Source organism: Colias philodice, chromosome 26, assembly GCF_061535455.1.
Source record: "Colias philodice isolate Cphi_HAF_F1 chromosome 26, ilColPhil1 Martin Lab GWU primary, whole genome shotgun sequence".
In the NCBI taxonomy this organism is placed as follows: domain Eukaryota; kingdom Metazoa; phylum Arthropoda; class Insecta; order Lepidoptera; family Pieridae; genus Colias; species Colias philodice.
The window spans coordinates 8,245,155-8,259,627 of NC_143111.1; the positions used below are offsets into that span (position 1 = coordinate 8,245,155).

At 32.9% G+C, this 14,473-nt stretch overlaps 1 protein-coding gene across 1 annotated transcript in view; it reads left to right on the forward strand.

The window, feature by feature from the left end:
• The window catches only part of LOC149477055 (uncharacterized), a 306,353-nt gene that overhangs the window by 80,602 nt on the left and 211,278 nt on the right, over positions 1-14,473 (forward strand). Inside the window, exon 2 of the mRNA XM_089711381.1 lies at positions 12,215-12,247. The gene's annotated coding sequence lies outside the window, so the exon portion shown is untranslated. The remainder of the gene's footprint in view (positions 1-12,214; positions 12,248-14,473) is intronic.

Consider the following 14,473-nt stretch of genomic DNA (forward strand, 5'->3'; position numbering starts at 1 on the left):
TTTTAAGATTTGGGTACTAAATAAGGTTTAGTAACTCATGTTCGTGTTTATTTGGAGAATAAATTCTGTAGTCAATATTATAATAAGTAATTTATCTATTATACTGTAACATTTAGAACATTAGTACGAGGATGGTTCTTATGTAGAGAAAACGTAAACATGTACCACGGGCGAAGCCGGGGCGGACCGCTAGTATAATATACAATTTTAGTGGCAAGGCAAACTACATACATACATTTGGGAATCGAATCTGGGCGGTTTGTAAAATAAATGCTATATTTTTTACTATTTAGATATCGACTGTGTAAATCTTAAGCAGTAACTATAAAATATTTTTTTAATAAATTCAACGTAAAACTAATTCTTCAAATATAAAAATATGCACCTTAAGAACTGGATTGTATTGTAATGTTACATAGCATATGAAAATAATGCAATTTATTCACTAATTTTTTTTGTATGAACATAATTAACTTTACACCTTGTATGAACAATGTGAATAAAACTGTTCAACATGATAGCATTAGAACAAAGTCAGCAACAATATATATTATTCATACAATCAGTTCTAGGTCACACCCCTATAACGTTGTGGTATTTAGGGCATACAGCCTCATCCGTTTTAACCCTGTTTATGTTTAAGTTATGTGTATTCGCTACACTTTACATATATTAGAAATTGTTTGTGTAAGACGTAAGTGATATATTTTAGAGATATGGTTAGGAAACTAAAATATGTAAGATAGAGAGACGAATAAAGTAATGCTCTATTTTGATTAGAATTTCTGTAAACTTAAATCTTATCTTAATACTATTATAAAAGCGAAAGTTTGTATGGATGTATGGATGTATGGATGTATGGATGTATGGATGTTTGTTACTCTTTCACGTAAAAACTACTGAACCGATTACAATGAAATTTAGCACACATATAGAGGGTAACCTGGATTAACACATAGGATAGGTTTTATCCCGGAAATCCCACGGGAACGGGAACTATGCGGGTTTTCCTTTGAAAATGCGGGCGAAGCCGCGGGCGGAAATCTAGTAATCAATATTATAGTTAAAAAACAGGCTTAATTTCATGAAATTATTGTATTATCACAGATCGATTGATAAGTGTACAAAATCGAGTCTAAAGGAACTCCTTCTGGTTTCATACAAAAATACAGATGAAGCTGATAAAAGCACGTTAAAAATACATCATTGGTTTTTAGAAATTCGTAAAAATCTGAGGTTTTTTTATGAAACTATATCAGCTTTGTCTTCAAAGTTGATAGGTATAGTTTAATCGATAAAAAATGTCGTGTGAAAATATATCGGATGAAGTTAAAAACCTTATTAAAAACCGCATGTAATGGAGTAAGTACTGGCAATCTATTAAGATGTTCAAGTAATTAAATTAAAAATTAAACTATAATATGAACTTGTTTTTGTACTCTAAGATGCCTTCTTATTTGGAATAATAAAGCTTATTGTTTTAAGATTTGTTTATTCAAATCAGTTCATGAGAGTTGAAACAAACTTTGTAAATATAACAAGAATTCCTTTTAATTTTGAACTGCTAAATAAATTAGTAAGATAATTTATGTATTTATAAATTAAATTATATTTAAATATGTATAATTATATAAATATTATACTAGTATGAAAAGTTATTGACCTTTTTTTAAATGTTTTTTTGCATCATTCTGTAAAGCAAGGTTAATTGCTTTTATATTGTAATCTATACTAATATTATAAAGCTGAATAGTTTGTTTGTTTGAACGCGCTAATCTCAGGAAATAATTTTTAATTTACCATTTATCGAGGAAGGCTGGCTATATAATTATTATCATCACGCTAAGACCAACAGGAGCGGAGCAATGCGGGTGAAACCACGGAGCACAGCTAGTATGTAATATATTGTGTGTTTTAAGGCGTTAATAGGGGCTAGCGACCTTGGCGACGATTTACAAGGCGGGATCGGGGGACCGGCGCAAATCTACCGTAGTAAAAGTACGTATAAAAATTATTTAAAAAGATATTTGGATATTGAATCAAAATTTAAAACAACCATGCCCTGTGTTTCAATTTCATAAACACACTGTAAAAACACTACAATAATTGACGTTATATTGACTTAGCGTTGTGGTTTTAAGTCCAAAAATCGACCTCAGTTCATGATTTTTTTCCAAAAAACCTGATTGTAAAATAAACAAATTAAAACAACCATGCCCTTTATCATATTCGAAACTTTAATATACATTTTTTTTAGATATGTACATTAAGAATCTAAGATGAAAAACGGTTATAACTAGAGTTAATTTTCGGTATTAAACAGACTAGACGGTACTAAGATCATTATTAAAATCAAGGTCTGAATATTAAACACTAGTTACTATTAGGTATTAAAATGATATTAACTTCTCATGATATTAACTTTTTAGAGCATTCATTGAATAATATTTAAGCTTTTTTATATTTTTGGGGGATTGTTTTTAAACTTTTAAATATGTTTTTTTATCTCTTGATGGGATTACAAAATAGTCGATTTTTTAAAGAAATACACAATTCACATGTATCACTAGTTACTTATTTGGGATTTTAATTTTAATTATGACATGGAAAAAGCAATGTGGTAAAATGCTACTTGAAATTATTTTGAACAGAAATCTAAATCATCTTCAAATTGAGAGACCTAAAACAAATTGAAATAATTTGGAAAATCCAAAAGTGCACGCCTCATAATTTTTTTTAGTAATTATTTATTAATTATTATTTTTGTTTATTTAATAACAATTAAACCACATCGAATCAGACCCTGAAAAATGAAAGGGTTCTATTCCTGAGCATACTCAAGCGTAAGAGAAAAAAAAAGACTCGATTAGTAAAGTATTTCGGTCGCTATCGTGTTAACAAGAAAATCCTCCGCACATACAGACACACGGACGTCCAAGACAGAACTTTTTTAAACTGTTTTTTAACTAGTTTATACAGTAGAACCTCGATAAGTTAAAGTCCAAGGGAAACACAAAATATTTTAAGTTATAGAGGTTTTAAGTTATCAAGGGTCTATCCATTTTTTCACTGCTTCTATAGCTTTTAATTTATCAGCGTAGGTGAGGGTTGTTAGTTTTCTTTTTGGACTCATTTTAGGCCAGTTTTATCACACAGTAAGTAAAGTGATGTTTCCAGGACAACAATCAAAAACTTATGATGCAAGTAAGTTGTTGTCATAAAGCTAACCGCCGCAAAGCTTTGAAGAATTTCGATAAAGCAAACAATAGGTAATGTATTGTTTACGTTAACAATACATAGTAAACACGTGCAAGCAATAAATACCGAAACCTTTTGTTTTGACACTCTCAAAATGATTCATTGACAAACAATTTTATGTTATAGAGGTTGTGGAAACATTTCTTTAAGTTACTGAGGGCCAATACAGAGATTATTTATTTAAGTTATAGAGGTTGCGTATTTTAAGTTAAAGAGGTTTTGGGCTCTGATGGGAAGGGAACATATTATTTTTTGAAGTTACAGAGGTTTTTATGTTACCGAGGTTTAAGTTATCGAGGTTCAACTGTATAACAAAAATGACATCAAAAATATCATGAATGTTAAAAATAGTGTTTTTTCTTAATATGTGTGTGTATGTATTATCTTACAAGTGCAATCTATACTAATATTATAAAGCTGAAGAGTTTGTTTGTTTGTTTGTTTGTTTGTTTGAACGCACTAATCTCGGGAACTACTGATCCGATTTGAAAAATTCTTTCGGTGTTAGATAGCCCATTTATCGAGGAAGGTTATAGGCTATATTTCATCACGCTACGGGCAACAGGAGTGGAGCCACGGGGGTGAAACCGCGCGGAGCAGCTAGTGTATGATACATAAAGACATTTTAAGTTTGAAAAATCAGATGTTTTGCGCGAAGTGACAGTAGTACCCACCTCAACGCTTCGCTTATGAGGCGTGCAAAACAAGTAAATTAGCTTTATTCCATGTCCAGATTATAAGTCTAGTTATTTCTAGGTTTTATTAAACACGGTTGGGTTTATTATAGTAGAGCCATTTTAATAGGCAACATTTGACAGTTCAACAAAATTCAACAACGTAACCTAGTAACGACGTCATTGAATAACATGATATTTCGTTTTGTTAGAACTGCACATTTGCTTAACTTTTTTCAATTACGATTACATATTTATAATAATAATGACCGATACAAGTAATTTTAGGATTTGATTTTACTGATAAACCATTCTAAACATAATAAACAATTTATGATTTAAAGAACTGACGTCGCTACAATTTTGTGTCAATAAACCTTTTTTCTTTTTAAATACCAGAGACGTTACTCTAAAAATCGAAATCTGACATCTAGAATCGAACGCATTGATTACTTGGGAATAAAAATCGAAAAAATGATCATAAATTATTGACATGTGTTTCAAGTTCGATTGACAAATGTTTCAAGTCCGTATCGATTAATTCACTTTAATCGATGTTTTTAAGCAGGTTACCACCCTATGAAGATAAAATTGATAGACGTCAAATGTTGCCTATTAAATTGGCTCGACAATAGTGTAATTTTGATTTATTTTATTGTGTTCAGCCCGTTTTTATGGCTTTGCTTAGTACTTTTATTGCGATGGGAAGAAATATAGTTTTTGTTGCTAGTTTTGCGTTGCCTATTTGGTATTGAAGTCACCTCTATAGACGAGGTTTATGGGAAACTAGCTGTGCCCCGCGGTTTTACCCGCATTGCTCCGCTCCTGTTTGTCTTAGCGTGATTATAATATAGCATATAAGCCTTGATAAATGGGCTATCTAACACCGAAAAAATTTTTCCAATCGGACCAGTAGTTCTGGAGATTAGCGCGTTCAAACAAACAAGCTTATCATCTTTTTAATATTAGTATAGATAAGTTTTATTTACGAAACTGATATATTTTATTAAATATTAGCATTGAATGTTGATACAGTTAAGGAAGAGAAAAAATAAAGCATACAACGTTTTATTTTATACAAGCGGTCCGCCCCGGCTTCGCCCGTGGTACATATAATATTAGTATAGACAAAGATAATTAAAACAGCATTAACTAACAAAATTATGGATATAAATTTAATTATACTCATAAAGCATTTCTATTCTGTGTGATATTATTTCTTCATAATTTTTATTCCTAGAATGAAACTTGGTGTTTCATTTCTTTCATTCATGAAAGATAAACACGTATTAGTTTTTGTATAATTCTTATTCGTATAATTAATTAAATATTATGTTAGAATTACCATTATATATATATATATATATATATATATATATAATAATAATATATATATGTAATAATATATATATGTATGTAATATAATATATATATATATATATATATATATCTCTGTAAATTCAAAGTTTTTATTTTAGAAAGTTTTACAATAGTTAATTAATAATTTACAAGTTTGTTACTATAACAACTTAAAATATTATGTAATCTCACCTGTAAATTCAAAGAAACGACATTTAAAGTCCACATATTATAATAAATCCCCAATTATATCCATTCTATCTTTAAGTTTTATTATAAACTAGCGGTCCGCCCCGGCTTCGCCCGTGGTACATATTTCGCAATAAAAGGTAGCCTATGTTCTTTCTCAGGGTCTAAAGATTATCTGTGCCAAATTTCATCAAAATCGGTCCAGTAGTTTATGCGTGAAAACCATACATACATACATACATACTTACAAACCTTTCCTCTTTATAATATTAGTATAGATTGCGTTGCACACCAGCACACAATACTTTAATCGTATCTCCATTTTTTCTTACCGCTACGTCAACCCGTGCCACAGATAACATGAACGCGCGAAGCGCGGCAAATTTGGATATTGATGAAATTTTATTTCATTACATATATTTTACATATAGTCATGATGTAGGTACAATTTATTTATCGTTTGTTTGAAAATTATGAAAAACGCGAACTGCGACCTTTTCCATGGATTTTTTGCAGACTTATCACATCACTTTACTTCGAAGGCTAAAATGGTGTGGCTGCTGCTAAATTTTCGATCCTATGGAAATTTATCAAATTTTGATTATCAATTTTGACTACTTAATTTATTATATTTTTAGCATTCAAATGCTATATGATGAGCCGATCATCCGTCGGAATTTATGGGATGTCTCATAAAATCAAAAGACTAGATGAAAATAGTTGGAAACACAGTTGGCCTAGAGACCCTAGAGTGGTCACACGTAGCCCTTGTATGGCGAAAGACGCGGGTTCGAATCCCGCCATGTGATCAATTTTTTGTTTTCTTTAAAAATTTCTTACCTAATTAATGTTTCATGTGACTGAGGCTAAATTTGGGATCAAAGACATAATTTATGTAATAATATTAATGACAAATTTTCGCGGCTTCAGTGAAACCTTTAATGAACTTGGCCTGATATTTCCTTATGTCGAAATAATCGCTTATATTCTAATTGAGTCATTGGAATATATGCCTTAAGTTGCAGACGTAAGCGTTGTGTATGTTCATTAATTATACATTTGAGTCGTTTTGATAAAAGTGGTTCCATTTCATTTTGTTAACGTGATAACGTTTTTAAAATCGTTTTAGTCGGGTGACATGTTCAGAAACTTGTGTCACACCAAAACCTCACGAGCGCGATCGCAGGTATAACGAGAGAGAGACGGACCGATCTCCCGTCTCATCTCGAGCGCTGCCACCAATAAGACGTTATCACGTAAACATCTCGATCGTAAACCTACTTTACAAACAACCAATTTTTTTTTACTTAAAATTTCTTCAACAATATTGTTCTAAAAAATAAAGGAATGGGCAAAGTATAAATGTATTACTAGAAAATGTCCAAATCATCTATCGTTTATTCCTTATGCCTAAAAATGGACACCATGCCTGAAAAAGAGAAATCAACAAGAGCAGACCAAAATGTAATTTGTTTGAAGCATAGTAAAGTTTTTCATCGATAAAGATCGATTATTCGGAAGCCACAGTTTTTTCACATATTTGGTACTTTAAGCCCTAATGATACCTATACTACTAATAATTACAAAACAATATGCCATGATTCCTTTATTTTCCTTCAAAATCGCCGATCACTTATGTCTTGTACTACAACCTTGATTTCACGACTGAATCAGGAAAACGACATAGCATAATTAGTATACGTGTTGTGACTAGAAGATGTAATTTGTACTTAGTAATTTTATCCTATTTCTAAATCGTTGGCTTATATACCTTTTACAACAATACATTATTTAGAAATTATAGAACATATTATGTATCTACTACAAAAATATGCAATCCATACTAATGCGAAAGTAACTCTGTCTGTCTGTCTGTTACTCAATCACGCCTAAACTACTGAACCAATTTCCATGAAATTTGGTATGGAGATATTTTGATACCCGAGAAAGGACATAGGCTACCTTTTATTGCGAAATATGTACCACGGGCGAAGCCGGGGCGGACCTCTAGTATAATATAATTAATTAAACTATACATTTTTGCAGGTTTTCTCTAAATCGCTTCTCGCTTAAACTTTGTACCATACGCTTCAAAGGACAATCGACACAGCATAATTGTTGACATGATATGACTAGATGGTTTTATTTCCACCTAATAATTTAATTATATATTTATTAGTTTTCTTCTTAATAGCTGGTCGCTGTTGTGTACCGCAATCTTGTCACCACATCTAAAAAGGGAAAATTAACAAATTATTATCACAAGCTAGCATAATATAATGTATACTAAATTACTTACTAATTAACTAATAACTAATTGAAAGGAAGGAATAGACGAAGCACAATTCCAAGACTATTAGGTGTTTGTTTATTTATATTTTTCTCCTCTATCATACTTTGTCTTTTAAATCGCTTGTCGCTTATACCTTGCACCAGAAACTCATCACCACATTTGGAAATAGGAATAGACGAAGTATAATTCTAATATAAAATATTTATACTTGATAATGTATCTACATACTTATAAATCGCTGTTCGCTTATGCTTTACACCAGAAACTCGTCACCACGTCTGAAAAGGGGAAATCGACAAAGTGCCTATTAACCTCATTACTGTAACAGTTCACATGATGTTCTTTTAAGGCTGTCGCATTCCAATAAGGGTTATGTGTTGCCATTAAAACGAATGTTTCTTTTATTGAAAAGGCGACAATGGCACTGCGACAATTTTTGAATGTTGAACATGTGAAGTGTGTTTAAATTGTTTCTGATATAAAAAAAACATCCATCCGGTATCTAGTGATGATTCAGAAATAAGTAAAACCATCTTGCACTTATTGATTACTTGATGCATGGAGTTTCTTGCCGGTTCTTCTCGATAGATACTGCTTTCCGAATCGGTGATAAATGTTAAAAATAATAAAATATGTAATGACGATTCAAAAGTGCTTCTAGAAGTGTAATTGAATAAATAAGTGTTTGAGTTTGATGTTTTGCAGTACTTCAATTACAGCACATTACGATTAGAGCAGAGTAACAGCTATATCCCGGGCCTCGGAGGGTCGCCATGACACGGCAGTCGCCACACAGACGGCAGGGGTATAAGGCCTGTTAACCCCCGTCGCTCAGGGTGATAGACGGCCACCGTTGGGTTTTAGGGGTATGGTTTCGCATACTAAAGCCGTACCGACTTTTATATCAAGCTATCAACGATACCACATTTTTATAGTCTCTCTAAAAATTATTCAATAATCATAATTACTAGTCAAAGCAGTGACTGTTAAAATAAGTAAAATAAAATTGGTTATTCCGACGATAATCCCGTAGGTGTAGACGAAGACACAGACACATGCTAAATATTTGTGTATTTTATTGGTAATCCCGTCGTTTGCCCAGTCTTTGCCAATGTAGAGCTGAAATAAAAAGACAATTGCATATATAACCTAGTAAAAATGTAGGTAACTAGTAGGTCTAATCATTATAAAAAGCTCGAATGGTTTTTGATACAAAGATCATAATAAATAAAGAACAAAAAGTTAAATGTGTAATCTTATTGTAATAATTTCCTGAATAAATGATAAATAAATAAATAAATAAATAAATATTTCCTTTTATAATCACATGCGATAACTTAGAAAAAAATTTGAAAATAGAAACAAAACAAGCGGCGATAATAACACAACTAACAAGAATTTAGAATGGCATAAATACAATTTGGGCAAATTAAAATATGTAACTAAAAACATACTACGATTCTCGTAAGAATGCTTCAATTTGCGTAATTAAAATAATTGTACCATACTCCACATATGCAGTGATAATTCACTTACTAATAATTCCTAGACGTTATTCACACATAATTGAGTCTAACTAGACGATAATTCTGTAATGGCCACACAATAACAGATAATCGGTGTATCGTTGAATGCAATTGTATGTATGTTAGTCTAACAATAAGGTATTATTACGAAACTAGCGTTACAGCTTTAGGATTTTATTATTCAAACTAGCTTTCTCCCCTTTGTCTAAAACCTAATAAATTATATACTAAAACCTTCCTCTTGAATCGCTCTATTTATTAGGGTTGTAACGGAGGCCTACTTAGCGGAGGCGGAGGCGGATGCGGAGGTGATGAGGTTCGCCTCCGCGGATGCGGAGGTTAACGGAGGCGGAGGCGGAGGTGAAATTTGTTGGGAAAATTTATAATTATCGTCTACTTCTACAAAGTACTGGCAAATTTCACTAGTTTTCGGCTTCATCGCGTTATTTAAATAACAATAACTAATAATTACGCAAAAAATTACTTAAAACAATCACGGCTCAATTGCAACTACTACGCGGTACCGAACGCTTTGAGAAGTTGATTCCTGTTATTCATTCACTCACACTCCCACCACCCGCTTGGCCGTGTTCCCGCGGCTTAAGCAAACTCTCGACCATTTCACTTGAAAACACGCAGCCGAGCGGCCGCGTCGCCTAGCGTCGCTCCTTGCGCGTTGTTTGTGATCGCAAATGAACTTCCGATATGACTCCGCATAAATTTTGCGGAGGCGGATGCGGAGGCGGAGGTTAAATTCTTTGCGGAAGTTCCGCAGTAACGGAGGCGGAGGCGGAGTTCCGTTACAACCCTACTATTTATTAAAATCCGCATCAAAATCCGGATAAAAATAAAATGAAATGGTATTATTGCTATAATAATTATTGTAGAGAAAAGTCGGGTAAACACATTTACACAACATTTCTTTGTAATAACGTATCTCAGAAAAAATAATTATAGGTACACTATCGTTAATACTATCACATCAAATAGCTAATATCGGGAATTACTGGTCCTGTTTGAAAAATTATTTCGCTGTTAGATAGCTCATTTAACGAGGAAGGCTATAGGCTATATAATATCATCTCGCTAAGACCAACAGGAGCGAAGCACTGCGTGTCAAACCGCGGAGCACAGCTAGTCTAATTCTAATATGTATATTATAAATGCGAAAGTTTATATGAATGTTTGTTACTCTTTCACGTAAAAACTACTGAACCGATTACAATGAAATTTAGCACACATATAGAGGGTAACTTGGATTAACACATAGGATAGTTTTTATCCCGGAAATCCCACGGGAACGGGAACTATGCGGGTTTTCCTTTGCAAACGCGGGCGAAGCCGCGGGCGGAAATCTAGTTATAATATAAACTCCAGCTAAACATCAGTTCCGATCACACAATATAAGCCGGTGGAGTGACGTCACAATCCCCACGTATACAAGTGACGCAGGGGATTACTGTATTAGCTAGCAGATGCTCAGTAAAACCCTTAATGTTTATCTACCTTATATGTTTGGGTTACTTTTGATGTAATTTATTAGCTGGAGGTACGGCTTAATCAGTGTAAGACGAGCGATTTACTTGCAGTTTTTACTATATTATGTGTGAAGAAAGATCATACGAAAGTGAGGGAATTAAATCTTCATAATATGGGTTCTCTTTATAATCTAGAGTGTTGGCCCAACAAATGATGGTAGATGTTTGCCGTCATCATAGCGCTTACTAAATCATTGACTACTTTTTTATTATTGTCGATAGCGAAGCGCTTGAACACTATCTCGCTGATGTTAAGATGAAATGAGGTCTAATATGGTATGCGCTTCCCTAGAAGGTACCTGTTCACTCTATGCTTGAAGAAAAGAACAATTATTTACCTAAGAAACTCACTTTACGACCGATACTCTTCGAATAATTGTAACACTCATCCTTTATTCATTCTCGAATCTTCGAGAATAACTCGAAAATAAATTTCAATATCGCTTCAAATATTATTTTCGTAAACTTTGCTCAAGTCAGACGTTGATTAATTATCGTTAGCTTCCGCAACATTAATAATAATTGATACTTCGACATTTGATTGACACTACCAATAACTGGATATTAAGGAACTTTTTAACGGATTTAAATCGCGGTTTAAACCCGTTAAAATGTTAACGTAGAACATATAAATCATTCGATATCATATTTGTATACATTCGATTTCATATAAGATACTTATTTTAATCGTACTACAGTCTCATTATAATCTCTACTTCATACGTTACTTTTTATTTTTCTAATCCTTTATACCTTCCATAGAAGATAAGCAATTCAAAACCAAAATCATCAAAATCGGCCCAGCCGTTCACGATTTTTAGCGAGACTTACGAACAGCAATTGATATTATAAATAAGATAGAACTTTTCTAAAATATTAACCCCAATAGTCTTTCTATTGTTTCAGTTAAAATTACCAATTAGCTTTGCCCCAATTCCTAAAACGGTTCAATATTGAATACTAGTAAATTTTCCTACTTTTAAACCATATCTGTTGGCTGTTCTCAATTATCTTTATCTATACTAATATTATAAGGCTGTAGAGTTTGTTTGTTTGAAATCTCAGGAACTACTGGTACGGTTTGAAAAATTATTTCGGTGTTAGATAGCCCATTTATCGAGGAATGCTATAAGCTATAGGTATATCATCACGCTAAGACAAACAGGAGTTGAGCACTGCGGGTAAAACCGCGGGATACAGCTAGTGCTATCATAAAATGATGCTCTAATTGTTTTTTAATTTTTATTTTTATTTTGTACAATTCTATTACATTGTAACTTCCATATGGGAACACAATATGTCCTGAAATAAAACAATTTTATTATTTATTTATTATTATTTATAAAACTACAAAGAGCCCTGTTTCTTTTGTTTCAGACGTGACGAGATTACACCCTGAGGTATTTTAAGGTCAGTGTAAAACTGTTATATTCATTTTTCAGTACAAGTCTATTTGTGTTATGAATTATATTAATACTAGGTTTCCGCCCGCAGCTTCGCCCGCGCAGTTCCCGCGGGATTTGGGATTGCGTCATTTACCCGGGATAAAAAGTAGCCTATGTCCTTTCTCGGGTATCAAAATATCTCTATACCAAATTTCATGCAAATTGGTTCAGTAGTTAAGGCGTCATTGAGTAACAGACAGACAGACAGAGTTACTTTCGCATTTATAATATTAAAAAGTATGGATTATAAACGTGTTTTGTAAATAGTTTGTATAATAATTGTAAAGTGTTGACTTGTATGAATTGGTAAAAAATAAAAGTATAGAGTCAAGAATAGCACATGTTTGTTGTTTGTTATTTATTTAATTATAATAATAAATTGTAACACTTTAAGGTACCCCTTACTCGACTCGTCGCAAAACTCCATCCTGTATATGTAATGAAGATAGAATTATGATTATTAAAAGTCTAATTATAATTTTGGTTTTATTACCTAAAGATGCACCTTACTGAATTCAATACTATGTAATCGATTTCACAATGTCTGAAAAAATTCATTTAAGCTTATGGTTAGGGAGCCAGGTGCAAATTTGGTTAACTATTTCCTCTCAAGAGATAATTCGTCAGACGCATGAGAGTATAGTATTATAAAGCCTCGTGAACGTCAGCTGGCGCTCGGTTGGGGGGGTGAGCGGTTGTAGCCTCTCACGCACATAGGAAAAAAAATACATTCATTCATTCATTTCCTCTCAGCTAAAAATTTGTCAAATTGTAGCTAACCCAATATCTCAACGAAAAAAAATAGTCAGCTGGTTACAACACGGTGTATTATACGTCAGCTGGTGTCTCGAACATGAAAGTTAAATTTAAAGAAAAATTTATTTTCCGCTATTCCCTCTCAAACAAAAATTTACCTGATGATAGCTTATATGTAACTGTGGATAAATATATATGTCAGCTGGCTGTATCTTGGTGGAAAAACCGTCAGCTGATACGGGAGGCTACAACCGCTCTTCCCCCCAACCGAGCTCCAGCTGACGTTCACGAGGCTGCATAATACTATACTTTGATGCATTTTACTAATTACCGCTTGAGAGGAACTTGGTCATAAAATCTGCTGCTGGCTCCCGGACCATTATAATAATATTATGTAGATACCTAAGGTAGATACGTTTATGTCAGTAATGCATTCAAATCTTAATATAATATATAAATCTCGTGTCACAATGTTTGTCCTCAATGGACTCCTAAACCACTTAACCGATTATAATAAAATTCGCACACCATGTGCAGTTCGATCCAACTTGAGAGATAGGATAGTTTAAACATGTAGGTACCACGGGTGAAGCCAGGGCGGACCACTAGTATATTATAAATGTGTTAAACAGGCTTTAAAGCAAATCACTCAGTTTATACAAGTAAGGCTGATGTATTATTAATTCATTAAACAATCTCATTATTACCACTCTCGCTTGACGACACAAGGATTCGATTAACCTACTACAAAATACTAAAACAACAATTCATTAACATTTCAAAATACGCATGAAAAAAAATGCTTGTTTATTGTTTCGATAGTAATATATAGTACTAGAGGTCCGCCCCGGCTTCGCCCGTGGTACATATTATTATTTCGCCATAAAAGGTAGCCTATGTCCTTTCTCGGGTATCAAAATATCTCCATACCAAATTTCCTGCAAATTGGTTCAGTAGTTTAGGCGTAATTGAGTAACAGACAGACAGACAGAGTTACTTTCGCATTTATAATATTAGTATGGATTTAAACGAATAGAGGTTACTTTTATGTTACGTTTTTTAAAATGTCACGTAAACTGTCAAATACGGGCAATTAGAATACGTTTTTAAAATGGTAGTTTTATACATTATTCGACAAATAAGTTTTAACCAAGGATTGAAAAATCAGCCCTAAAGAAAAAGTACCAAACATTTATTAATATGAATAAAATACTTATAGCTTGAAGGCATAACTTTTCTATCGTGATATTTTAAAACCAAAATACCCATTCTATAGACGTCATCAGAACTTTAACCCCCGTCCAGACGTCTTGTGATAATTACAAATTTAGTGCGAACAATTCAATGCCCAATTACAATGGTATAGAGACGACTATCCTGTGGGGGTATATCAATGACCCTTGAGCTGCGTGAAGAACAATTCACTAGGCGTCTC